Genomic DNA, 24730 nt, shown 5'->3' with positions numbered 1-24730 from the left:
TCCTGTGGCTCCAGGCAGCTGCCTGGGCCTCCCCTTAGTTAGTTCATGATCTCATCTCCCCCCAGAACAAGAGCAGGTTCACGCTAATATGCTCCAGAATTCCTAGAACCTGAGATATCTGTTCTGTTAATAGTGCAGGTCGTTTTTTATTACAGGTAGCAAAGATACCACTGAACTCAATCCAACTTTTTAAAATGTGAATTTATTGGCTCAATGGCTGAACAGATTCAGAGGTGAATTCCTGGCTCCAGACACTGCTGGATCCCTGGGGCCAAGCGGTCTGAACAGGCCTCTGTCTCCCCAGCCCTTTGACCTGTTCTCAGTGACAAAGGGAGTGTCGGTCTCTGCATAAGACAGGCCTCTTCTCAGCCATCACGACAGCTAATAACCACCAGGGATGAGCACAGGCTGTCTCCCTGACCTCAGAATAGTCCCTTCCAGGATGCTGTGGCTGTGCTCCCTCTGGCTGCACTGACTGCCCAGGGTAAGAGGGGGCCTCCTCCAGAGCAGGGGACGGCCGGATAGGAGGAGGTGGGCTGTGCAGGACTCAGCTTGCAGCACCCCCAGGGCCGGAGCTGGAGCTGGGGATGGGCGATGGGCTCTAAGGGGTCACTCTTCCTGCTGTGAAACCGAAACATGCCTCCCTTGGCTTGGTGCTGGCACAAAGCATGTATCATAGTATGTGCTGTGACATACTACACTTGCCAACAGCAGTGTCTTCCTGGGGGGGGGGGGTCTAATTCAGGAAAACTAGGCGAGGCAGGGTGGGGGCTGTGTGCATGGGTAAAGAGGACACTGGTGGGGAAGGATGGACCCCAGGGAGGACAGACAGTGCCCGTTTGAAGAACCTAGGGCGGCAGGTCCCCCCAGGAAGAGGCTGTTTCTCTCTGGGTTTCTCTAAAACCTGGCTCCATAACCCTGCAGTATGTGTGCTCCCTATTTCTCAAGCAGAAGATTAAGAGCGTGGAATGGATGCCGTGGGGGCATTGTGGTGAGGTCAGCCTCCAAAGAGAGATTCTAGTTTTCTGCTTCCCGTTTAATGGGACCACCGGGATAATTAAACATCCACGGGCACGGAGCGCCCTCTGGTGTCTAAGAAGCGCCAGTGCAGTTCTGAGAGAGGAGGAAAAGCTCAGGGGACCTGGGCATGTTAATGGGGATGTGACTTCCAGGGCTGCCTACTTCCTTCTGGGCACTGAAGAGGAGCCAGGGGCCTCGATAGGATCAGTGAAAGACTCTCAACTGCCAAATCCCACAGGCTTTCACTTTGTGTCTATTTTCCTTGGCACAGGCCAGGGGGTGGCTCTTACGCCCTCTTCACAGAAGGCTGTCCTTGCTGGTTTGCACAGGACCTTAATGTCGCTGTACGTGGACAGTGAGCCTTGTTACTGCCATGGTCACGCATCCGCTGTAAACTGTGTGCAGAGTGGGCTGTTGTCACTTTAAGTCAGTGATTTAATCCCTCGTCGCTCCTGTCCACCACCTGCCCTGGGGCTGAGGTTGTTTGCATCGCCCTGTGCACCACGTCTGTTACTGCTCATCCATGCAGGGTCTCCACCTGTGTGCCCACCACCTGTGGCCTCGCCATCAACCAGGTTATGTACAACTTAAACATTTTCAGTCTCCTTCATGGGAACAGTCCTCCAGGGCACGTCCTTGCCAATGTCTCTTAAGGACCCGATAATAACTGGGGGCTGACACAGACCCAGCAGTGAAAATGCTGTCAAAGTGCTATATATTAAATTATATCCCTTCCTTAATCTAAGTGCAACTTGATCCCTGTCTGGACTGCCTGTTCCCCTACAATCATTTATATCTCTCCCTGTCCAATTTTTGGCAGTCAGTTATGTGTAAAGTGATCTGATTTCACCTTCTTATTTTAATCTGCATTTATTTGATCACCAGTGAGATACGAGTGTCTTCTAGTGACTGACCGCCATTTGAGTTTCTTCTTTAAACTGTGCATTCATAACTTTTTGTCTGTACTCCATTAAGATTCTTTTCTTTTTTTCTTTCTGGATGATCTGAAGAATTTCTTTGCAGAAACAAAGTATTATTCCTTGGTGTTTTATACATTGCAAACATTTTCCCCCAATAAATCAACTGTGTTTAAACCACATACCAAATGTGTTTCTTTCATTGAACAGAAAATCTTCTGACATACTCAGTCATCACATTTTCCTTGTGCTTTTTGCCTTTGAAGTTATTTATAGAAATTCAGGAAATTCTTCCCAGTCCTAGTTCACAAAGACTCACTCCGACATTTCCCTCTATTGATTATATAATTTCACATTTCAGTTGTTAAATCATACAGAATCCAGCTTTGCAGATACCGTTATGCAGGGCTCTTACATTATTTTGCTTTTGATTTCAGACTGTTTTCTACTTTTTAATTGCACAAGGTATCATACCAAGCCCCCAAAGAAACTGGAGGCAGACCAGCAAAGCTTGAACCTCATTCCTCGTGTTTGTCTTCCCAGGTCCCAGGAAAAGTCCTGGAGTCTTTTCCTCAGGGTGAACGGGGCACAAGATTGCCTCCAAACATCCCTAGAGATTCCTAGCCTTCCTGATACCCGCACAGATTAGGATCTTTAAACAGCTCACAGAGCTATTTAAGAAGCTTGGAAAATGGCTTGGTGGATTTCCTCAGTGTCACACGAGGGAACCCAGGACTCAGAAAGAAACCAGCTCTAGCCATCCATAACCTAGGGATTCTGTCTGTTGCAGAATCCTTCAACAAAAATGCAAATCCTTGCATTTTCCTTCAAGGAAAAATGCCTCAACTGCCTGCTGTAGGTAGGTTGACAGGGAAGACAAAGTAAATCACACGTGCTATCTTCAGTCCAGCAGTGACCATCAGCGGTTGATCACCAAGTTATTTCCCTACACCACCTTTTACATGTACTGCCACTGGTAATTGATCAGAGCTGGTGTAAGAACCGAAATCTCCTTTGTTTGGCTTTCATCTGCTTGAAGAATAACCAGGTAAACTTTGTGCTAGAATCTGAAGAATTATGAGTCAGGAAATAGGTTTCATCAACTCTAATCCAACCTGAGAGCTGATAATTATGGTGAGGCTGGTGATGATGGTTGATAATATGGTGATGATGATGATGGTGTAGATGATGGTGATGATGGTGATGGTAATGATAATGATGGTGATGATGGTGAAGATGATGGTGATGATATGGTGATGATGAAGATGATGATAATAGTGATAGTAATTATGGTGATGGTGATGATAATATATTGGTGATGATGGTGAAGGTGATGAGGATATGATGGCATTGATTATGATGGTGATGATATGATGATAGTCATGATGATGGTATAAATGACGGTGATGATATAGTGATGATGATGGTGATGATATAATTATGGTGATGATAATGATGGTGATGATGGTGATGGTGATGAGGATATGATGGTGATAATGATGATGGTGATGGTGATGATGATGTGATGGTGGTGATGATGGTGATGATGATGGTGATGGTAGCCTACATTCTCACATGGTTTTAAAAGGGTGAGCCAGTGAAGGTGATAGCTTAGAGGTCTACATGGTACAGGGAAGTGGAGAGCTCAATAATTCATCCTAGAAATGACCCTTTCCTTGAAAACGTCAGTCTTTCAGGTAGAAATATTTATGGAATCAGGGATGGTGGCAAATATTTGGAATGGTAAATGTACAATTAGAAGCACCTAATCGTTCACCAAATATTTACATGCATTCACTTGAAAGGGAGTCTACAAAATGCTAAGTAAATAAAGTGTAAAATATTACATATTCCATTAACCTGTTTATAGAAAAGAAAGTTTCACAGGTTTTATATACATTTAGACATGCAAGAGTAAATTATGGAAGATTGCACACTGTATTTCTGAAATTCTAAAATCTAGGTAGATGAGAGAGGCAGAGACTATGGATTTGACACTAGATGTTTTATGCTTTTCAACATATTTTAATGAACATGCGTAACTTTATAATTCAAATAACTGAAGAAATAGAAAAACTATTGGAAAATTGGGATTTGGAAGAAAGATTTGGTTGCTGTCGGCTCTTTCTGGGTCTGGAAGGGTCCACGTTTTGTGCAGGCCCAGCTCTGTCTGAGGGAGAGAGTGCCTCAAACCCAGAGGAGCAGGGGTTATCCTGGTGTCCTGGCTTGCCCTAAACAATCTCCTTGTCCAGGTTACATGCTCTGAGTCCGCAGACAGGGTCACAGTTTTTCTCGGCCAAACCTTCTTTGTGGGCATCAGGTGTGAGGCATCAATAAAGCAGCCTGCATGTGCAAACAGGGATATCCAGCCTTGGAGCAGAAAGGTCCACAGCAAATGGAAGCCTTCCATGCAGCGTCTGAACCTCCCACACAGTTCAGCACCAGCCCACACCTTTCTCTAGTCCCTCCAGTGGGGAAATGTCATCCTTCCTTTAGAGAGACGCAGGAAGGATGAAGGGATTCACCTGTTACATGGCCTTATCCCCGTCTGTGTCTTTATTAAGGGGAAGGCTCTGAGATCCAAGGAACCTCTCTCTCTCCCTGGAGAAACTTGTTTCTGTATGACCCAGTGATGACAGGCCCCTGTGTGAGTCTAGCAGATTGCCAAACCAGTCCTGACGATGCCACAGAAACATCGATCCCGCAGTCACCTCTGATATCTATCCATGCCAGCATTCTGCATCCTTGCATCTACTTCAAGAGAGAGAGTCCACACTCAGCCTTTCTGTCTGAGAAAATGCAGCTGAGGCTGAAGGAAGTGGGGGCATGACAGAGGTGGACATCTGCTCCACTCGCCGTCTCCCTTCTGCTTTGACTCCTGGGTCCTGAAGAGCAGACACCATTTCCTCGCCAGCCAGGGATGCCTGAGAGAAAGAGAGTGACCGTGAGCGCACACGGATGGCCGGGTTTTGTGCATGGCTGTTCACCTTTGCAACTCACTGTGGACAGTTTTTAAATGGGCTGAAAGATGGCTGTCTTTCCACCTATTTTTAAGCATTTTTAGCGCTGAGAAGTTTGTATTGCAAAGGGATTGGTAATGAGGTATAACCATGGACATGACCAAACTCACGGCTACTCATATTCTTGCAAAAGTAAAGTAGCAAATTAGATTAGCTCCAGCAGCAATGTCCTGTCCCTCAGCATCTGTGAACCATCCATCTTGCTGGCTTCATCAGGGATCTGGGGGCATCATGGGTCTGGACTCCTCTTGGGTATTATTCCCCCTCCCCTGCTCGCCCCCAGGTCTCAGCTTCCGTCTTTCTGGGAGCTGAACTAAAGTTCCTCTAAAGTCTCATGGTAAGAGTCTCTGTGTGCTACCATCAGCTTTTTCTCCACCTGAAAGGGAGCTGGAATGCACAGGATATAACAGACCGACACCATGAAATATGGTTAAGAGTTACTAGAACTGCACCTCCTTCTGGCCAGAGTACAGAGTGAAAGTCGCTCAGTTGTGTCCAACTCTTTGCCACCCCATGGACTATACAGTCCATGGAATTCTCCAGGCCAGAATACTGGAGTGGGTAGCCTTTCCCTTCTCCAGGGGATCTTCCCAACTGAGGAATTGAACTGGGGTCTCCTGCACTGCAGGCGGATTCTTTACCAAGTGAGCTATCAGGGAAACCAAGAGTACAGAGAGGGGCCACCACTATACCAGCATCTGAAAAAGAAAACCTGGGACCTGGTTTTTTAGATCAGTTCAAACAATATGCACGGTTCCCTCATACAAGATCAGAGGCCAGAGTCACGGAGGTCAAGCAGCTCTTTCACTCAGTGGTCTTAGAAAAATGAAAGATTATGATTTGAAATGAATTCTAGAAAGATATAGATGTTCCAAGTAGATTTGCATACTGAGAGAAAGAAATGTGGATTGATTCATTCTGTACGGCCCCAAGGGCTCTCTAAAGATTGAACAAGCTCTCTCAGCAAATAATGAATGAGATTCCCATTACCGGAGTCATTCGTGTAGAGGATGGATGGCTCGGGGTGGAGGGTGGATTCATGTTTAAGAATATACGTTTTGGAATAAGTCAAACCGGCTTTGAATTCTGGCTGTGCAATATACAATCTGTGTGACCTTGGGCTACTGTTGTAAGCTGTTTATATATTTATAAAATAGATGTGATAAGTCATTGTTCTTCCTTTAAGGGATTCAGTGGCTTTTCAATGAGATGACGTCTATAATTGTTTGGCTGTTTGTACTTGGCTGGTGATAGCATTGCTGAGGGTGAGAGTGGCAAGACCAGAAGGTGTTTATTTTACTCGCGATGTTTGACTCCACACTCATGAGGTGCTGAGAGCCTACTCTGTGGCCGGCATGGCGTTGATATGCCCGCTGAGGACACAGATAAATGGGGTCGACGTCAACCCTGCCTTCACGGCATCTGGATTCTGTGAGTGGTCATGTAAGTGGCAGAAGAGGTACCAACCTCCCTTGAGGGTCAAATACTGAATGGAGCTGGAACACCTCTCATAGCATTCAGCTCCCCTGAGGTCTTGGGTCTCCACCGTGGGAACCTTGCTAGTAACACTGTCCCTTGGCATTGCTTTTCCTCGGTCCCCAGGAGCTACGAGAACGTACCAGATCTCACACTGGCTGTGTCCCCGCTTGCATCCTTTCTGCCCAACTTTTACTCCAGGCAGTGCAGGGGTGAGGAACTTCTCGCAGATGTCAGCAGGGAGCCCCTCACCTCTGCCGCACCTGGCTCCTCTGCCCCGGGGCTTGGCAGGTGCCTGCAGGAACCTGCTGGGTGCTCAGGCACTAACCTGAGTGTGAGACCATTAACACCCTACGGTGCCACCTGGCAGGTGCGGAAGCGGAGGTGGACAATATGTCTTCCCTCTCTACCCTCGGGCAGGTAACCCAGCTGTACAGCTACAGGGCTCCTGAGAAGGGCACTGCAGGGTTGAACTCACCTGTTCCTCAGCTCACTCAAGGTCTCTCCCCTGTATTGGCTGTTTCTCCTTCCACCGTGCACCCCTGCCAGGGTCACTTCCACAAGGGACCATCTTTGCACAAACCCTACATCGAGCTCTGTTCTCCCGACTGAGACACACCAGGTCAGCAAAGTCTGTATCACGACCCTCGATCAGCATCTCTCCTAAGTCTCTGTGACTCACTCTCTGGTCCGGAGAACCCAGATGTTTGTTGGTGGGGAGGATGTGTCAACGGCTGTCCTGTGATGGAGACTTGTCAGGTGACTCCAGGCAGACTGGACCGCCCCCTTCCTTAGACCAGACCTGTGCCCAGAGTCAACTCTTCTCTAATATGTGGTGAAGATGATTTTCTGATGGCTGACAATACAGCAGTTCCACAACGCAGTTATGCGCTATAGACCGACTTCAGCTAGCCCCTAGAGGTCAGTGGGGCAAGTGTGAGAATGAGTTGAACTTTTGGGTAACACCCCATAGCTGTGACATGTGATAAGCTCTGTAGTGTCATTAGCCGTACCCTCTTCACTGTTTTCTCCTCCTAAATGCTTTTACCCCTCCTTAAATCTCACAGGGGATTATGCTGCCATTACCTTTGACTTATTTTAAATATTTCATCTCTCATTTATTTCCTTAAGTACAAAGTTCCTTAATAGCATTTTGAATGATTATCATAGTAGATTGTTAAAAATCAAGCTATAATTCACATACCATAGAATGTATGCCTCCGAAGTATATAATTCCCTGGTTTTGGGCATGTTCACAAGGTTGAACGTCATCACCATCAGTTAATTCCAGACCAGTATTGTCACCACTGCAGAAACCCTTCCCCCTTAGTAGTCATAATCCCTGTCGTCCATACACACTTCAGTAGGCTTTCACCTCCCTCCTGTACTTGTTTTGCCTGTTCAGGTTTGAGAGCCATGAGTCAGCACATAACACTCTTCCAGGAACAGAGGGAGGGGGATCACAGGGCTGTACTGGATTCACCATCTCTACTTAACTACTTACCTACTCCACGACTTTGGACAAGCGTTTTATCCTTTCTGAGCCTGTTTGCCATTTATGCAATGAGAGGATTGGGCTCTCTCAGGACGATTTGCTCTAGGATTTGCAAGAACTTAGGGAGAGAGGGTTTTACAGGAGGCCCATGGATGCTAAGTCTTCAGAATTTTGAATGAATGTTGATGGGCGCATTTTTCTGGAGAAGAGTCCAAACGTTTAGAAAATTATAAGAGGGGCTGGCGCCCTCCCCATCACTGGGTGAACAAGGATGGGGACGAACAGCAGTGGATGCGACAGCAAAGCACCGGCTCTAGCTCTAGCATCTCGCTGCTGACCACTTTTCACATTCGAGGAAGCAGTTTTTGACTTGCCCACAAGACAGGACAAGGGCAGTGGTGCACAGCATCCATTGATTCTGGAGCCAGCATTTTGTCTTTAAGCCCCTCTATTGCCTTGAAAGAGCATGTGTTTTGGAATCAGAAAGGTCTTTAAGTCTCATTTACACGTCGAAATATGCAACACATAATATTGAAGGCTTGGGACAATAGGAGGATTTTCAAAAGGGGTTTCAGAAATAGTAAACATGCAGCAAATCACATTTGTATCCTCACTCACTCATGAGAAGGGATCATGGCTAAGTCATTTACAGAATACACAGTTCAAGTATTTACACGTGTTTGTACATACGTACACATGAATTTTTCTGGCTGAGTGGAGTTGTCCAGATGTCTGAGCTTTACTTAACCCATCTCCTTTAATTGTCCAGGAACACCCCTAGTGGTCCAGTGGCTAAGACTCCATGCTCCCAAATGCAAGCGGCATGTGTCCAATCCCCAGTCAGGGAACTGTAGCCTGCGTGGCTCAACTAAGATCTAAGATCCCACATGCCACAATTAAGACCGGGAGCAGCCAAATGAATAAATATTAAAAACCGACAAGCGATAAAACCTTTGGTTGTCCTGATCCACCTCACTGCTTGGGTGGGGCCAAGCTGGGCCCCTCGGTGAGATCCGAGTGACTGTGAATGTGCTGCCTGTCCCAGCGCTTCACACACTCCAACATGAATGGAACGTGTCTGGGGTACACGCACAAACACTCCCATCATTTGGCCCTGGGAGAAGGTGCTCACTGCAGACCCATGCTCCCTCTCCTTAGCCCCCTTTCTGGGTGAGCTTCCACGTTCACCTTGATGGGTGAGGAGGAGCCTGGTGTACCTGGAGAGGGTACTGTGCATCTCAGGGGCTCGGTGTCTGCCTCGAAGTTTGCAGAAACATCTGGAAGCTCAAAATGTGACCTCCCCTGCCCCCATCTTGGTCCTGACAGAGTCCAGCCAACAGCAGTCAATCCTCAGCCCACGTATCCTTCACATCACCTCGCACGGGGTTCCCTCCTCGTGCTCACAGCTGCCTGCCCTGACCACCCAGTCAGCAGGAGCCCTGGCAATGGGAGATAATTACAATATTAGCTTAGACACAACATGATTACAAAGGAAACTGCTGATAAACAACATGGATTTGTGCGTTCTGAAATCAACTACTGCTTAGGGTTATATCCTCCTTAGGACTTAGCCACACTGCTGTTCTCACCCCTGGGTTTGACACCTGAGCGTGGAGGGTGTGTAAACTTGTCCCTCTGTCCACACACAGTGAAACCTCCAGCTGGACTTATGGTCACCCACGTTCCCAGGTGGATACCTTCCTTCACTTTCTCCACAGGGGAGCCAGGTAGAGGTTGTGAAAACGTGAGCCCAAAGACACCAGTAGGAAAGAATTTAGCAACTGGGAGAAGCAGGGCCAGGGGTTCCAGAAGAGTTAGACAAACAGGGGCAAGCAGGGAAGCACAGAAAATTGACATTGAAAGTTGCATGTTTGAAAGACATGCCAGGCTTTGCTTGCTGCAGAGCTAATTATTATGCAAATTTATGCTAATAAACCCTGCCTCCAATGTTGTTGAGAAGCTGCCTTTTCCCGTTAACATAGCTGTAATGAGAGGTAAATTTGTAATGCAGATGCCCGAGGTAATATATCCTAAATCACTTTATGGTGTAAAGGACTGTCTCTCACCCCACCCGACACAAATGTCAATTTAAATTAGTTTTCGCTTTGCATATTTATTGAAGCTTTATTTATTGTTAATATGTACTAAGGACACCAACTAAACAGACCCCACTCCTTGCTGGAAGTGGAGTTGAGCACGGAGCTGGGACTGGCATTTGCTCATCCCGAGAGAGGGTAGACTTTTCTCTTCTCCCAGCTGGAGCCCCCATCAGCTCTGAGGATGCCAGCACCCCCCTGGGTCTCCCTTCTCCTCTGAGCCAGATGTCACACCGGGCTGTACAGGAGAGGGCTATTCTAGGATGGTGTTTATCACAGGGAGTGAAGAGTCAGGGGTGAAGCCTTTGTCTCCTCTGTCTGTGTGTGTGTGGTACCCAGGGCTGCAGAAACTTGCTCTTGCCCACAGGGAAGGGCGTGGGGTTCAGGTGGCACCAACTGTCCCCTTCCGAACCCCACTCACACATGCCTGCACTCAGGCACACTTCCTGCTGGCAGTCCTTAGTCTGACTCTCTCGTAAGCTTCCTCTCGGTGTTTACACTGGGCTCAAACATGCACACACCTCCACTCGCCCTGCACCCCAGCTGTGGTCCTGCAGCACCCTGACTCTTTCAGGAATACGAGGGGACGGCAAAGGCACTTGAAAAGGTTCCTGCAGGTAATTCTGCCTCTGCGTGAGGAAATGGTCCTAAACCATGAGGGATCATCTAGTTCAGGTTCTGTCACTTTTTCGAAAATTAAAGTGCCTGTTGTGTGCGAGGGTACAGTGTGAAGTGTTTCACATGCACTGTCCCTTGCTTGCAGTCACTGGTGGGCTGGTAGGACGATGCTGTTTTTGGGATCAGGAGGCTGAGGCTTTGTGGGCTTAAACCCCTGCCCACGGTGGCCTACCTGCTACACGCGGCAGATCCAACTCAAATACGGGTTTATCAGGCTCTAAAGCTCAGGGTCTTTTCAAGGCACAGTTCTGTTCCCAAACTACCATTGTTAGCACAAGTCTGTGCGCCTGACACAGTGGGGCCAAACAAACCTAAACAATAGTTTTGAGCAGAGAAAGGTTCATTGCAGGGCACTGAGGGTGGTTCATGCCCTGAAAAGCCCTGAGCTCCAGAAAGGTCAGCAAAGCCTTTTTAAAAGCCAGGTGAGGGAGGTGGTGTCGCAGGGTCTGTGATCAGTTTGTGCACAATTTCTCTGATTGGCTGATGGTGGGGAACCAGGGAACTGTCACAGGGGATAACTTACTGTCAGTAGGCTCCAGGAGCCTGGGGCTGTGTGCTCAAGGTCATCAAGTAGTTAACAGCTTCCATTTGGTGGGAGAGGTTTCTTTCTACATCTGCAAAAACAACTCAGGCAATGTACATCAAATACTGTTATCTAGGTACTATAGAGAGGCGCTGAGGCAGAGCATGTGAGGGAAGGCCGATCCCCAGAAGGCTCCACGGTATCCTGCTCGGTGACACTATCTCAGTAAATTGCAGTTTTTGTTTCCTCTGTAAGTTTAAGAAGGGGCTTCACTGACAGCTCAGCAGGTAAAGAATCCGCCTGCGGTGCAGGAGACAAGGGTTCAGTCCTTTGGTTGGAAAGATCCCCTAGAGAAGGGAATGACAACCCACTCCGGTATTCTTGCCTGCAGAATCCCGTGGACAGAGGAGCCTGGAGGGCTACAGTCCATGGGGTCGCAAAGAGCTGGACATGATTAAATGACTAAGCAGCGTAAGTTTAAGAAGTTGGACCTGATGGTCCTAAAAATTCTCTGATCCCTCTAGCTCCAAATTATATGATTAATATTTTATGATGAGGTAAATAATTGTCTCCTTATTCTGATTGTCTCTTCTGTCTTTTATTGTGAACTAAGCTGAAGCTAGTGCTTTGGGCAAAGCTTGATGGCCAAGGCTGCCCACCTCTTCAGTTACTGTGTGTTTATTCGAGGGCTCCTGAACCTCAGTTGTTTTGACACCTGCATGGGCAAATGGGCCTGTTAAGAATCTGGGCTGGCGGAACACAGGGATGTGCAGACTAGGTGTGTTCATTCATACATACATACATTCAATGCTTGCCAAGAAGTCTGTCTGTGCAAAATGTCAGGTTCCTAAATTTTTCCTCGTTAGCGTAACTCCTTTGAGACGAGTTACCATGGCAGGTGCCTCTATGAACATGTGAACTCACAGGACATGGGGCAGCATATCGGCTGTTCGTGCAGGTAGTTCAGAGCATGAATTTATCAGAAACCAGAGCCTGAATGGGGAAACAGAGAACAGACAAGAAGAAGAAACGGCCTGAAGACCGGCTTGTGTTTTTACCATTCAGACATGGAGCAAGGTTGCCGCTGCTACGTGTTTTCCGTATGTAAATAAAAACCCAACTAATACGGATTTTTTGGTTCAGGTGTATTAAGGCAAGGGCTCCAAAATCACTGCAGATGGTGACTGCAGCATGAAATAAAAAAACGCTTACTCCTTGGAAGAAAAGTTATGACCAACCTAGACAGCATATTAAAAAGCAGAGACATTACTTTGCCAACAAAGGTCCGTCTAGTCAAGGCTATGGTTTTTCCCGTAGTCATGTATGGATGTGAGAGTTGGACTATAAAGAAAGCTGAGTGCCGAAGAATTGATGCTTTTGAACTGTGGTGTTAGAGAAGACTCTTGAGAGTCCCTTGGACTGCAAGGAGATCCAACCAGTCCATCCTAAAGGAAATCAGTCCTGAGTGTTCATTGGAAGGACTGATGTTGAAGGTGAAACTCCAATACTTTGGCCACCTGATGCGAAGAGCTGACTCATTTGAAAAGACCCTGATGCTGGGAAAGATTGAAGGCGAGAGGAGAAGGGGACAACAGAGGGAGATGGTTGGACGGCATCACCGACTCAATGGACATGATGAGTTTGAGTAAACTCCAGGAGTTGGTGATGGACAGGGAGGCCTGGCATGCTGCAGTCCATGGGGTCACAAAGAGTCGGACACGACTGAGCGACTGAACTGAACTGAATCATTTATTGGCAATTTAGGGAAAAATTATCTGAGCAGAGTTCAAGGGCTTCCTCACCTCCCTGTACCCACCCTGCCCCTGAGCCCTGAGTCTAAGTCTGTCCCCAGGAAGCCAGAATGTCTTGATTCCACTTCAGAGGTACAGACTCTGACTTTAGGAACTAAGCTAGGTTATCAAGCTGAGTCTGGAACCAGAACACAGTCTGTCTACATCTGTCTTGGATACTTTAAATAAACTTACCAGATTAATTTTAGTTGTGACAGTGTGCTGAGAAAAGGCTTTAAAAGGGTGTATTATTTCATGTTTGGAAAAGAAATATATTTTCTTTTTTAAAAGTGAAAATAGTGAACAATATAGAAAAAATGAATGACAATTACCTATAAATCTACCCTCAAAGATAATCATCCTTCAAGCCTCTCTGTGGACCATGGAACAGAGAGGGCGGGGTTTTGTCTGAATGTATCAGGAGCATTTTCCCAAAGCAGACTGGACAGTGTGTCACTCTGGAAATAGGTGGACGTGGGTGTGAGCCACACAGGGGTCAGGGGTGGTGCGCTCGTCCTAGGGGTCAAGAGGCCACAGGGCAGTCGATGCAGCAGTGACAGAGGCGGGGGAGGCTCCCGGTGACCCCTGTTCTCCACCAGTGGCTCTGCAACCTGCTCTCGGGCACAGAAATTGTGTTTGCACAACCTTTCAAATCCCTTCTCCTCCATACATCTTACTTTGCTCCTTGGTAAAATAAGAAAAACTAGTACATCTCTAAGTTTCCCTACTGTCTGCCTATTGTTCCACTCGATAAAGGAGTTGAAATTCTGCTGGCCTTGAGCTCTTTCCAGGGCTCAGTCAGAGTCAGGTCTGAGAGCTCCCAGATTTAGGAGTTCCTCATTCCAACCTTAAGGGGTCCCCCCACATAGATGAGAATGTGTGATTGTTGAAGAAACGTGAGCAGTGATTTGTGGGAGGAGGAGTCTGGCGTCTGAATCCAGATGGCCCTGTTCAAGTTCAAGGTCCCCCTTTCCTGCTGTAGATCCCTGAGCTTCAGTTCTGTGAGCCTCAGATTCCTGTTAAATGGCACCACTTATACATACTTCAAAAGATTGTTATGGCTATGGGTAAGTGCATCCATATGGCCGTGCTCCAGTTTCTCAAGCACGTTACGCTTTAAACGAGCAACAGAGGAGAGAGTAAGAACTGATTTCTTAGAATCAAATGTAATCACTTTTAGTAATTTTTTTTTACTTTATTTGTTTGATGGTTTTGCTTTTTGGGTAGCCTCCACCTATATTATCTGCATGCAGTTTACAAGGATGAGGGTACAGAGAGCTGGAGGTAGAGCCTCACCTGATGGATAAAGGGCCAGGGGTGTCCTGACAGCTTGCATGGAGATGCACAGTGACTCCCGTCTTGCTGGTTCCACACGGCTCTGCCATCAGAAACCAGAACTGGGCTTCCCTGATGTCTCAATGGGTAAAGAATCCACCCGCAATGCAGGAGATGGAGGAGATAAGGGTTCGATCCCTGGGTTGGGAGGATCCCTGGAGGAGGAAATGGCAACCCACTCCAGTATTCTTGCCTGGAGAATCCCATGGACAGAGGAGCCTGGTGGGCTAGAGTCCATGGGGTCACGAACAGTTGGGCAGGACTGAGCGATTCAGCAGCAGCAGGAGTGAAAACACTGCCAGGCCCAAAGCAGGCTCTGAGTTTGGTCCCTTGAACTAACAAGAATCTCAATCAAGTCTCAATCAAGTCTCAATCAAGACTCTGGCCCCTGGTGTCTCTGCTGTAAACAGTGTGGTGGGGCTGGCCTGGCATTGGCATTTTTTTCCCCCCAAAGGCTCTTTCCAGTGCTATTATTTTGAGTGTTCAAAGAACGTGTCTGCATTCAGGAGGTGGCTGTGGTTGAAAGTCCCAGCGTGTTCACCAGCTGTGGGATTGGTTTCCTGCCCAGGGGAAGGACCACCAGGATGCTTGTAGTTGGGCCCTCCTAGCCTGTCACTCGCCTGCATGTGGCCCCGTCCTTGGTGAGCGGTGGTGTAGACAGAGCATCCTGTCCACCTCCAGGTGGGGCCTCCAGGAGTGCCCATCACCTCTGACCCCTGGCCACCCGCTCCCCTCCCACCTCGGTTTCATTTTCCTCCTTGTTCTTGTCACTGTGGACGCATCCTGCAGGTTAGGTGAGGGTCTTGGTGATCGTCTACCTTGGGGATGGAATACGGACTCCACAGCAGTGACCCCTGTCTGCTTTGCCCCACACTGTGTTGTCAGCACATAGTAAGCTTCCAGGAATGTCTCTGGAGTATGATGAATAAAATCTTTCCTACATCCACTGCCCATCCCATAACAGGCTGTGTGGTCATAGAGGCATTTGTGTCTCCTGCCCTGCCACAGGCCATGCTGCCTATGTCACTGCAGCCATGGGACAAAGGGGACCTTGCCCTTCTAGTGGGTCAGCCTGCCACCCAGGCTTCTCCCATGCAGGGAGGTCATCTGCATCCACCTGTACCTTAGCTCTCAGCCCGGAAGCCTGTGGGTGAGGCACAGTGCCCACAACTGGCCACCAGGTGGAGCCAGCACTCCACAACTGAGCTGAGACTGGGCGCAGAGAAGGGACCACTCCAGCAGCCCCTGCTTTCCTGATCACTGTTCTCAGTCCCCTCCACCCTCTCCAGGGCTGCTGGCTGCCTGTCCTCTGCTCCCTTGGACCAGGGCCACCTCTTCTCTTTGCCTCAGGCCTCCAAAAGGCCTCCAGATTAGGGACTTTAGGAAACGGGGCGGGGAGGGGGGCGGGTTCATTTTTCTTCCCCCTAGGATTTGAAAGCAGTATTTCTCAGCCTGTCTGCAACTGACACATTCAAGTGATCAAATCCTGTTCACAGTAACCAGCTTAACAAAAAACATTCAGGATTTTTTTTTTCCCCCAACTCAGAAGCCGCTTTGAAGATCTGTCTTGTATTAATGATCACAAACCGCTCTGTAAATGACCTTTTTTGAGCATGAAGCTGATGAAAACCATATAGCATATAAATGGGACCCAGAGTCATCGTTCAAATCCTATTAAAGCAAGTGCAAATGCAGACGTACTTCCCGGTGGTGCTGAAACGAAGGGCACAGAGAATCTCCTGAAGCCAGAGAACCTGCTCTGAAGACATTTCATGAGCATGCAGTATACCTTCCTTTTTTTTTTTTTTTTTTTTTTTTGACTGTCTTACTGCTGGACTTAAAGGAGACAGGAGAAGTGGAAAGCACTCCTGGGAGGAGCTAGGGCCCCAGAGGAGAAGACTCTTGTTTGTTTTTCTCTCCTTTTTTGTAGAACAGGAGCCATCTGTGCTGGCTCTGCTGGCCTGTTATAGACTGAGCGGCCAGGAAGCGAAGGAAGAATGGACCTGCCCACTGGCCTGGTTGCTCTCTGGATGGGCAGGTCTCACCACATGAACTGGGAGAGTGACTTGGATAAAACAGGAGGACAGCAGGATCCCTAAAACCCAGACAGGTCCTCGAAGGACACTAGGCGGGTGCAAGGAGCCCAGCAGAAGTCTAGAAGGGGACGACAGAGGACAAGATGGTTGGATGGCATCACTGGCTCGAAGGACATGAGTTTGAGCAAGCTCTGGGAGTCGGTAATGGACTAGGAAGCCTGGTGTGCTGCAGTCCATGGAGTCGCAAAGAGTTGGACATCACTGAGTGACTGAATAACAAAACTCCCTTGATGGATGGATTACAGCCAACCAACTCGGGTCTCAGAAAGGGTGCCAGTTGTGCAGCTGCTGAGCCAACTCCAGCTCAGAACTGGGCCGGGTGGTCAGAGAGGGAGCAGCTGAGCGGGGGTATGGTGCTGCCTCCAGGGATGCCACAGTCAACCCTGGTCCCAGTGACCTGTGAAAGTCCAAGAGGGGTCAGGAGGCCACACCGCTGAGAGGAAGAGATGCAGAGCAGGAAAGCAGGCAAGGCAGAACCATCCAGGCGAAGAGCTTGACCTGCTCCCTCGAGATGGAAATCCTTAACTGGAAAAGGACCTGTTCAACTCTAAGCCCCTGTCTTCTTAAATCCTAGTAATTGCAGCTGAAATATTCTGGGAAACCCCTCTGGCCTGTTGGCAGCAGTGGCGGCACCGTTTAGGGTAGAGAAGAGAGAAGATTCTGGAGGCAGTTCGTGTTCACTCTTCCTCCGCTCATGCACAAGGACCCAGGAGACCAGAGACAGGGATGGCTCGGGGGGGACCATGGACCCCCTTTCCCCAGGCTGTGGCCAGGGTGGCAGAATCCAGCACAGGCAGCTGGGTGGGCTGAGCGCAAGGGGCAGTAGGGTTTGGGGTGAGAGCTTTGCTGCATCCTGACGGGGTTGTAAGTGCAGAGCCAGGGCCCCCAGCACCACTGAGTGGAACACAACATACACCCTGGAGGTTACACTGAGCCCAAGCCAGACTGAAGGACCTCCTCTAAAAATCATCTTTACACCATTCCGAAGAAACGTATTCTAAAGCTCTCGTTGGTGTCCCTTCTTGCAGCCAAAGGGGACTCGGTGCCCCTTACATTGAGCATCCTCAAAGATTCCACTGAATCTCTCAGATTTTCTAACTCCTACCTCCGCTTGCAATTTTACGTTCTTGTGCCATTTGTGAAGGCGCCAAAGTGTGCACGGATGGGAAAAAAAAAAAAGAAATGAAATCAAGAGTCCTGCCTAATTATATTTGCAGAAAAGTTTGGGGAGGAGAGGTGAGAAGGCTTCTTTTGCATAGAACTCATTAAAATAATGTATGGAGACGCTCTCCCTTCCAGCGAAGGAGGTGGTCAAGACTAGAGGATCAATCTTTAAAAGAATAATGTTTTCAAAATCAGGCTCCTTGTCCTCAGATCCTTTGATGTATGAGTGTAATAGTGGGGAGGACACACAGTGAAATATACATGAGCTCCCTAAGAACAGAAGAGCCCAGTGGAGGGAGTATTAATGTTTACAGCAAAACTCAATTGGAGGGCTCATTTCAAGATGATAGTTTGTTATGTTGAGTGCAATAACAGTCCTGTGTCTGAGAAGCGCTCCACCCCCACCCGCCCCCCACCGCCCACTTCCTTCTGCCCCAGATCCAGGCATGAGGGTGCAAACATATCCACGGTGAGGTGAGATCCCTTCTTCTTTGCATCTGTCCATTCTGCAGACCATAAAGGAAAAAGGAGAAGACAGAAAACTCTGGACACTGCCAACAGTGCGATGGCTCTTTGGAGACTTAATCAGACAGTTTTAAACAGACCAGACATGAAAACAGAGGGCATTTTTTTTTGGCAAAAAATCAACCAAAGAGATAAGCAAGCAAGAATATCTTCCTCCTGTCTCTCCTCAGTATTTATTTCTCTTATACACACTCAAAGGGAAGTCAACCATGGCGAAAGATAAGTGTTGGCAAAACTGACCTTGCTGGGGAGGCCCAGCTTGGCCCCCAGAGGCAGGGGTCCCTAGCATCTTGAATGGGAGGCTTCTTCCCAGCAGGATGCCTGCTTTTCTCACCCGGCCGCTCCTCTCAAGCCTCACCACAGGATGGCTGTAGGGGCCTTGTTCCACTGGACCGGGAGACAGCAGCAGGCTTATCTCATCCAACCCTCAACCAACATCTCCCTTCATCCTCAAGGCAATGGGAACGGGGCAGACAGGGCTGAGCACGAACCCGCACACAGGGGCTGAGTTCTATTTCAGGAGTGAAGGAAAGCGCCTTCCACATGTGACCATGACAACACGAGGCTGTGCTGATGTGGCAGAAGCTTTGTTTTCAGTCTCTGATGGCACAGAGTCCCGTGATCAGAAGGGGAGGCGTGGTTCCCGTCTAACAGCTTCGGGGTCTCTCTTTACCCCAGTAGTGGATGTCCTTGCTTCTTTCTTAGAAGCCATGAAACCAGAGAGGATGGGAGTTTGGGGTTGGTAGATGCAAACTCTTATGTCTAGGATGGATAGACAACAAGGTCTTATGTATAGCACAGGGAACCATATCCAGTGTCCTGGGATAGACCATAGTGGAAAAGACTAGAACAAAGAATACATATATAACTGAGTCACTTTGCTGTGCAGCATAAATTAACCCATTGCAAATTAATTATAATTCAATCAATTTTTTTAAAAAAAGAAAAAATGAAGCCTAAAAGGAAAGTAGAAAATGAGGAAAGAGAGATGATAAGAGTGGAGGCAAATGGAAGAACTGGAAATGACCTCAAATATCCTTTACCCTGTTTCAATTTTTTGAAGTTTAGAATATGAGAGCCAGAGAGAGGAAAAGATTAGCAGAGGTTTTATAGACAGTGGGTGGCAAATCTAGATTTAGCATCATGTCTGTTGACTGTGAATATCCCCGAAGGTCTCATCAGATGAGTCTGAGTATTAGAAGCTGTGAAGACAGTAGTGGCTGATAGAAGTTTCCCCAAATTATCATTTTTACCTGAAAGCTCAGATTTTAGCATTGACAGCAGGTACTGACGGTTGTTTTCTGTGAAGTGATGTTTTTAAGAAAATGACTGTCAAGGACCCACATGTAAATAACCATAGATCGCCTGTTCTTCATTCAAGTACTCAAGAGCTGAGATTTAAACAAATATAATGTATTGAATCTCAACCCCTTGAGTACAAAATTCAAAATACTCGGAGTGGTGAGGTGAGGGGGCGGGGATCCAGGCACAGCACTGGTTCCCTGACCTTGGGCTGCTGGCACCTCAGGGTCCCCCCTGCTTGTGTAGGTGTTGCCAGAGGCCCCAGCACCTGCCTTCATGGGGCAGGATCTTGACATCTCAGGCCAGGTCACCACCTGAAAGAGGTCTCTTACCTTAGCCCTCATACTACCTGAGCATCTCAGAATCAAGCCTTCCTCCTGTGTGTTTTGAAAACTTCGGTCATACTATGTTTAATCATTGATTCCGTTCTGTTGTACTTATTTACCTAGGTTTACAACTCAGCTTAAAATTCTTCAAGAGCATTTACAAATGCACATGAGCTAGGTTAGGGATGATCAGAATCAGGTAATAATGTCTTGGATATAGGATAAAGTCCACTTAAACTGAGCTTGAATGACTGTCACCCCCCTGAAGAACAGACCTCTTCCCTAGGCATTTAATTTTGGGGGGAATCCTTGAAATTACAAGCTAATTTCATAGTAGATTTAGTCTTTAATGTGTCCTCATTTATTTCCATTTTCACAGAAAGAGACATTCTCTCTGCTCTTAGAAATGTAGTGAGTCTGGGGGAGATGAGGCATTGATCTGGCTTTTATCCCATTGATTTCCAATTTCTCGGAGACTCTAAACAGGTGTTGATGGAGATGTTTATGCAGCTGATTGCTGTGTGGTCATGTTTGCTATGCCTGTTTTTTGCCTGTTAGGACACAAGATAGTTTATGAAATGACAATCGATTTTATATTCGGTGTTCAAGAATGACCACATGACATTTTAGTAGATGTCAAATACAGCATGAAATTATTTCCAACTCATCCTCTGCTCCCCTCACCTGCCACCTTTTCCCCCCAATCCATGATGTGTGTGTGTGTGTGTGTGTGAAAGTGTGGTGGTAGCTCAGTCCTGTCCAACTCTTTTCGACCCATGGACTGTAGCCCACCAGGCTCCTCTGACCATGGGATTCTCCAGGCCAGAATACTGGAGTGGGTTGCCATTCCCTTCTCCAGGGGATCTTCCTGACTCAGGGATCAAACCCAGGTCTCCCACATTGCAGGCAGATTCTCTACTGTCTGAGCCACCTATAGTTGTGTTTATTGAGTAGTTTGAATGTCAAGTTTTTAGAAAATTATTATTTCTTCCACAGTAATGGCAGCTTACTCCAGGGGCAGCCAGCACTCAGAGGTATGTTTCTTTTGTCCAGGTTCCCAGAACCATCTGAAGGGGCTGGTGGGACTCCCCAGGGTGTGATGAGCGGAGGGGAGACTCAGACACCCCCCTGCCGCTGATGGGCAGGTGAGCACAGTCTGTGCCTGTTCCTTTAAATCCCCATGCATCTTCCATCTGTGCTGAGGGGATGGGCACCCCGCCCATGAGGGCAGCCAGCCAATAGGTGAACATGAAAAATATGAAATATAAATAAAGTAAGGCAGGACACAAGAGAGAGTGAATGGGGGTGGGAAGGAGACCTGTTCGGGTGGCGCGGTCTGGCAAGGCCTCTCTGGAGAGGTGTCCCTGGAGCAGAGACCTAACTGATGGGAAGCCAGCCTTGAGAAGACCCAGAAGAGCCCTGCTCCAGGCAGAAGGAGATGCTGGTGCCAGGGCGGTATGTGCGATGACACCTGTGCATGTGGGGTGTGACCGGAGCCCCCAAGGAAGGGTGGACAGACAGAGTGCCCAAGTGGTCATCAGAGCAGTGTGCAAACACCCACGAAACAGGATCCATGGGGTGTTTGTAAGAAGTCTGGATTTTAGGCATAACCAGAAGCCATTGGTGGCTTTGCAGTGGTGGAGGTGTGACCTGATCCCTCAGTCATTAGGGACAGATGTGAGCGCCAGGGTCTGCAGGCTGCTACATGGCTCTGTACTGGGACTCATTGAGAAGGCTGGAGCAGGTGAGATGGAATAACCTGCCAATGGCTAGAAGTGTGGATACGGGAGAGAGGGACGGAAGATGCCTTTTATTTAGGGTTTTGAGCTGAGAGAGTAGGAATAGCAGTACCCTTTCCCAAGTCAGAGGCTCCATGAGGAGAAGCAGAGTCAGGCTGGAGGAGGATGGTGTATTAACAGGATGGTTTTGTAGATTGCAGAGCCCTGGGTGACATCTGGGAGACACTGTCCTACAATGGATGATGGAGAAATAGACCTCCAGGGAGATTCTGGGACCAGAGGCACAGACTCAAAGCGCTTTTCCCAGCGATAGACTCAGCTGGAAGACCCAGGAGGGGGTGTAGAAACAGATGATCCCAAAAAGGGAGGAAGAGCTGGCTGAGATGGAGAAAGGAGAGGAAGGAAAGCCAAATGAGGAAGCGGCTTCAGGAGAAAGAATGTGTCCACTGTGATGAATGTACTGAAGGACTGGGGGAAAGAAGAGAAATTTTAATCATTGCTTGTGGCACAATGCAGTTCACGGGTGACCTTGACAATAGCAATTTCAATAGCATAATGGGAACAAAGCTGATTGGAGTGGCTGGAAATCAGGGGGAAGTGAAAAGTGCAAAACAGAGCACATGGGATTTTTTAAAAAGAGTTTTATTGTGAAGAGGGGGGAGGGTGTGGAGCCCAGGGAAGGTTTTCGTGTTTATAATGACGATTGTGATAATAACCATTATCATCCATGATCACGGTGACCACCATTTATTGTGTGGTTAACACACACCAGGTCTGTGCCAAATGCTTTCCAGGTGTAATCTTATTGCAGCTTTCAGCAAATCTGTGCAGAAGACTCTGCTATTGTTATCAGTTTAGAGGCATGAGAACAGAGGAACCAGGTCCTAAATCTGACGAGAGAACTGAGCGTTCAATGCCAAATCAGAGTGTCTTAAACACAGCAGATGGATATGTTAGCTCTAAGAGGCCAGCTGAAAATGAGTGGAATTCTTAACCTGACTCGGTGGAGACCTGTTTTGGTTGCAAGGGATAGTCCCAACTCAGAATGACTTACGAGAAAAAAGTGAGTGAGTTTTATCCGCGTATCTCAGAAATCCAGAAGCAGTGCTGACTTCAGGTGTAGCAGGGTCCAGGAACTTAGAAGGGGTAATAAGAGTTTAGTCTCTGTCTCTGAACCACCGGGCACCACTTTCCTTTCAAGATTCTCAAGCAGGTTTCCCTACTGGTTGGCCTCTAGCAGCTCCAGGCTGACTTCCAACAGTTTGGAAAATCCAGGGTCAAAATTGCAGGCAGCAGTGGCTGTTAGTCCAGGGCCTGTGTCACTATCACCTGCCCATCGCTGAAACAGTATCTATCCTGGGGGGAACTTCACGACCTCATGCCTGCCTCCAGAGCCTGGAGGCCGTGTGTGGACATAGAGCCTAACTCTCCAAAGGAAGTTTCCAGGTGCCATCAACCAAGAAAGGGATACTGGATGGGCAGCAGAGGGCAGATATCCACTAAACCATGGTGCACTCAGGTATTCGCTCTCACAGTATCCGAATATGTATTTACAAATATTCTACTGGAGGAAAAGTTCCATAAGGGACAGGGTCCTTTCCAGCCTGGTTCATCTAACACAGTGAATGCCACATCATCGGCTCAGGTTTAAAACATACATTAATTGAATGAATGTGTGACTTTAATTCATCTGTAATGCTGCCTCGTTTCACTCGACTCATTTACCTTCTTTTATTTTTAGTTGGAGAGCTCTTCATTGTATTTGAAACTCGTTATTTTTCTGACCTGTAGTTCTCCAACTCTCCCAAGTTCTTAGTTTATATGAAAAGAGTATATTCAATTAATGTCCTACTCTTCAGAACGTTTTTGATGTTATTTTTTCAAAGGAGGAACAGACACCTTGGTACAGAAACCCCAGATCTCTCTGGGATGTCCCTGGAGGGTAAGAAGCTGATGGTAGAGCCAGAACTGAAATCCCCACCTGTTCTAACGAAGCTCTACATTGTCTGCCCCTCGAGGAGGGGTTTTTTTTCCTCCCCACTGACCTGGAAGGTAGAGCTCTGGGGAGAGACAGGCACATGACAAAAAGCTGTTTGGACGCACTTGCTTCTGACACTGCAGTGCCTGTGGCAGAACTCTCCGTCTGGAAAACTCGAGTGGGTGTGAGGGGAATGCTGATCGTCCTGGAAGGCGACGTGAAGTTCTGTGCTGTGGGAGCACCGCAGCGAAGACGCCGGAGGGCTCTAATTGTGTAAAAAGAAACGAGTTCTGTGTGATGATTGTGAGGAAAGGCTTATAATGCAAATAGATCCGGAAGGTCGATCTTGTCCTGCATGAACGTAAAGCGTTCTTCCCAGTCATTTTTTCTTTTTTATTCATAGGAAAAGCTTACGGGGAGGTTTATGGAAGAGAACGTGACCTAGTACATATGCTGAATGGAAAGGGGTAGTTTCCCATAAAGATGGGGTGGGCTGTAGAACACTGCTGCCTGGGTGCAAACGCTAACCCTTCCCTTCTTTAGATGCCTGCGGGCGGGATGCTAATCACCTGCTTCTCAATGCCCTTATTGGTAAAACAGCTATAATAAAATAGTGCCATTTCATAGGTTCTAGACATCGGTTAATATGTTTAAAGCATTTGAAATGGTGCTTGGCACATAGAAATCAATATGTGTGTATGTTTGTTTCTATTGTTATTTTGAACGGGAAGTAGATGGTAATGTGAGTATGAGTGTGTGGAGGAGGTGATGAGCTTTAGTTGGAACCAGTCATGTGCGTGTGTGTGTTTGTGCGTGTGTGTGTAGGAGGAAGGGGTGAGGCTGATTCTTAGACTATCCCCCCCAGGCTTTGGGCAGAATGTTTCAACACCCCAGAAACTGAAAGCACCTGTTGGGTGTCTCACAAGTTTGAGAAGAGCAATTGCTCTGAAGTCAGAAATGGAATTAATGTCCTGGAAAGAACCAGAGGCTGATGTGAATAATTAAGCCACTTAATGAGAACATTAATATTCCCCCCAATAGATTGATTTAGTGTTTCTCTTGCTGGGATTGTTGTATAAACCCACCTGGGCTGGCCATCTATCTTGATTGTTCAGGACAAACTGCATTGGCAAAAATAAACAAATAAATACAGCTGGTGGACCCCCTAATTTCACACTGTTCTGTAAAGTGTGAGGTGAAGGGAACACTGCGCCCAGGAAGTCTTGAGCCTGTGGAGCAGTCCTGAGTGG

The 24730-nt window shown here is 47.7% G+C and overlaps 1 long non-coding RNA gene across 1 annotated transcript; it reads right to left on the bottom strand.

Annotated features, from left to right (window-relative positions):
- Nucleotides 1-3941: 3941 nt before the first annotated feature.
- Nucleotides 3942-15263, bottom strand: LOC145523331 (uncharacterized). The gene is made up of 10 exons (XR_014066490.1): nucleotides 14312-15263; nucleotides 13348-13626; nucleotides 12028-12218; nucleotides 11226-11940; nucleotides 8623-9367; nucleotides 7938-8383; nucleotides 7638-7830; nucleotides 6912-7348; nucleotides 4463-4861; nucleotides 3942-4280 (listed from the first exon to the last, which is right to left on the bottom strand). It is a non-coding gene; the product is annotated as an uncharacterized LOC145523331 (long non-coding RNA).
- Between the last annotated feature and the right edge of the window lie 9467 nt (nucleotides 15264-24730).

Source organism: Giraffa tippelskirchi, chromosome 10, assembly GCF_054371585.1.
Source record: "Giraffa tippelskirchi isolate mGirTip1 chromosome 10, T2T-mGirTip1v1.2.pri, whole genome shotgun sequence".
NCBI classification, from domain to species: Eukaryota; Metazoa; Chordata; class Mammalia; order Artiodactyla; family Giraffidae; genus Giraffa; species Giraffa tippelskirchi.
The sequence above is the reverse complement of the archived record's forward strand: the minus strand, read 5'-3'. Positions and strand labels throughout refer to the sequence as shown.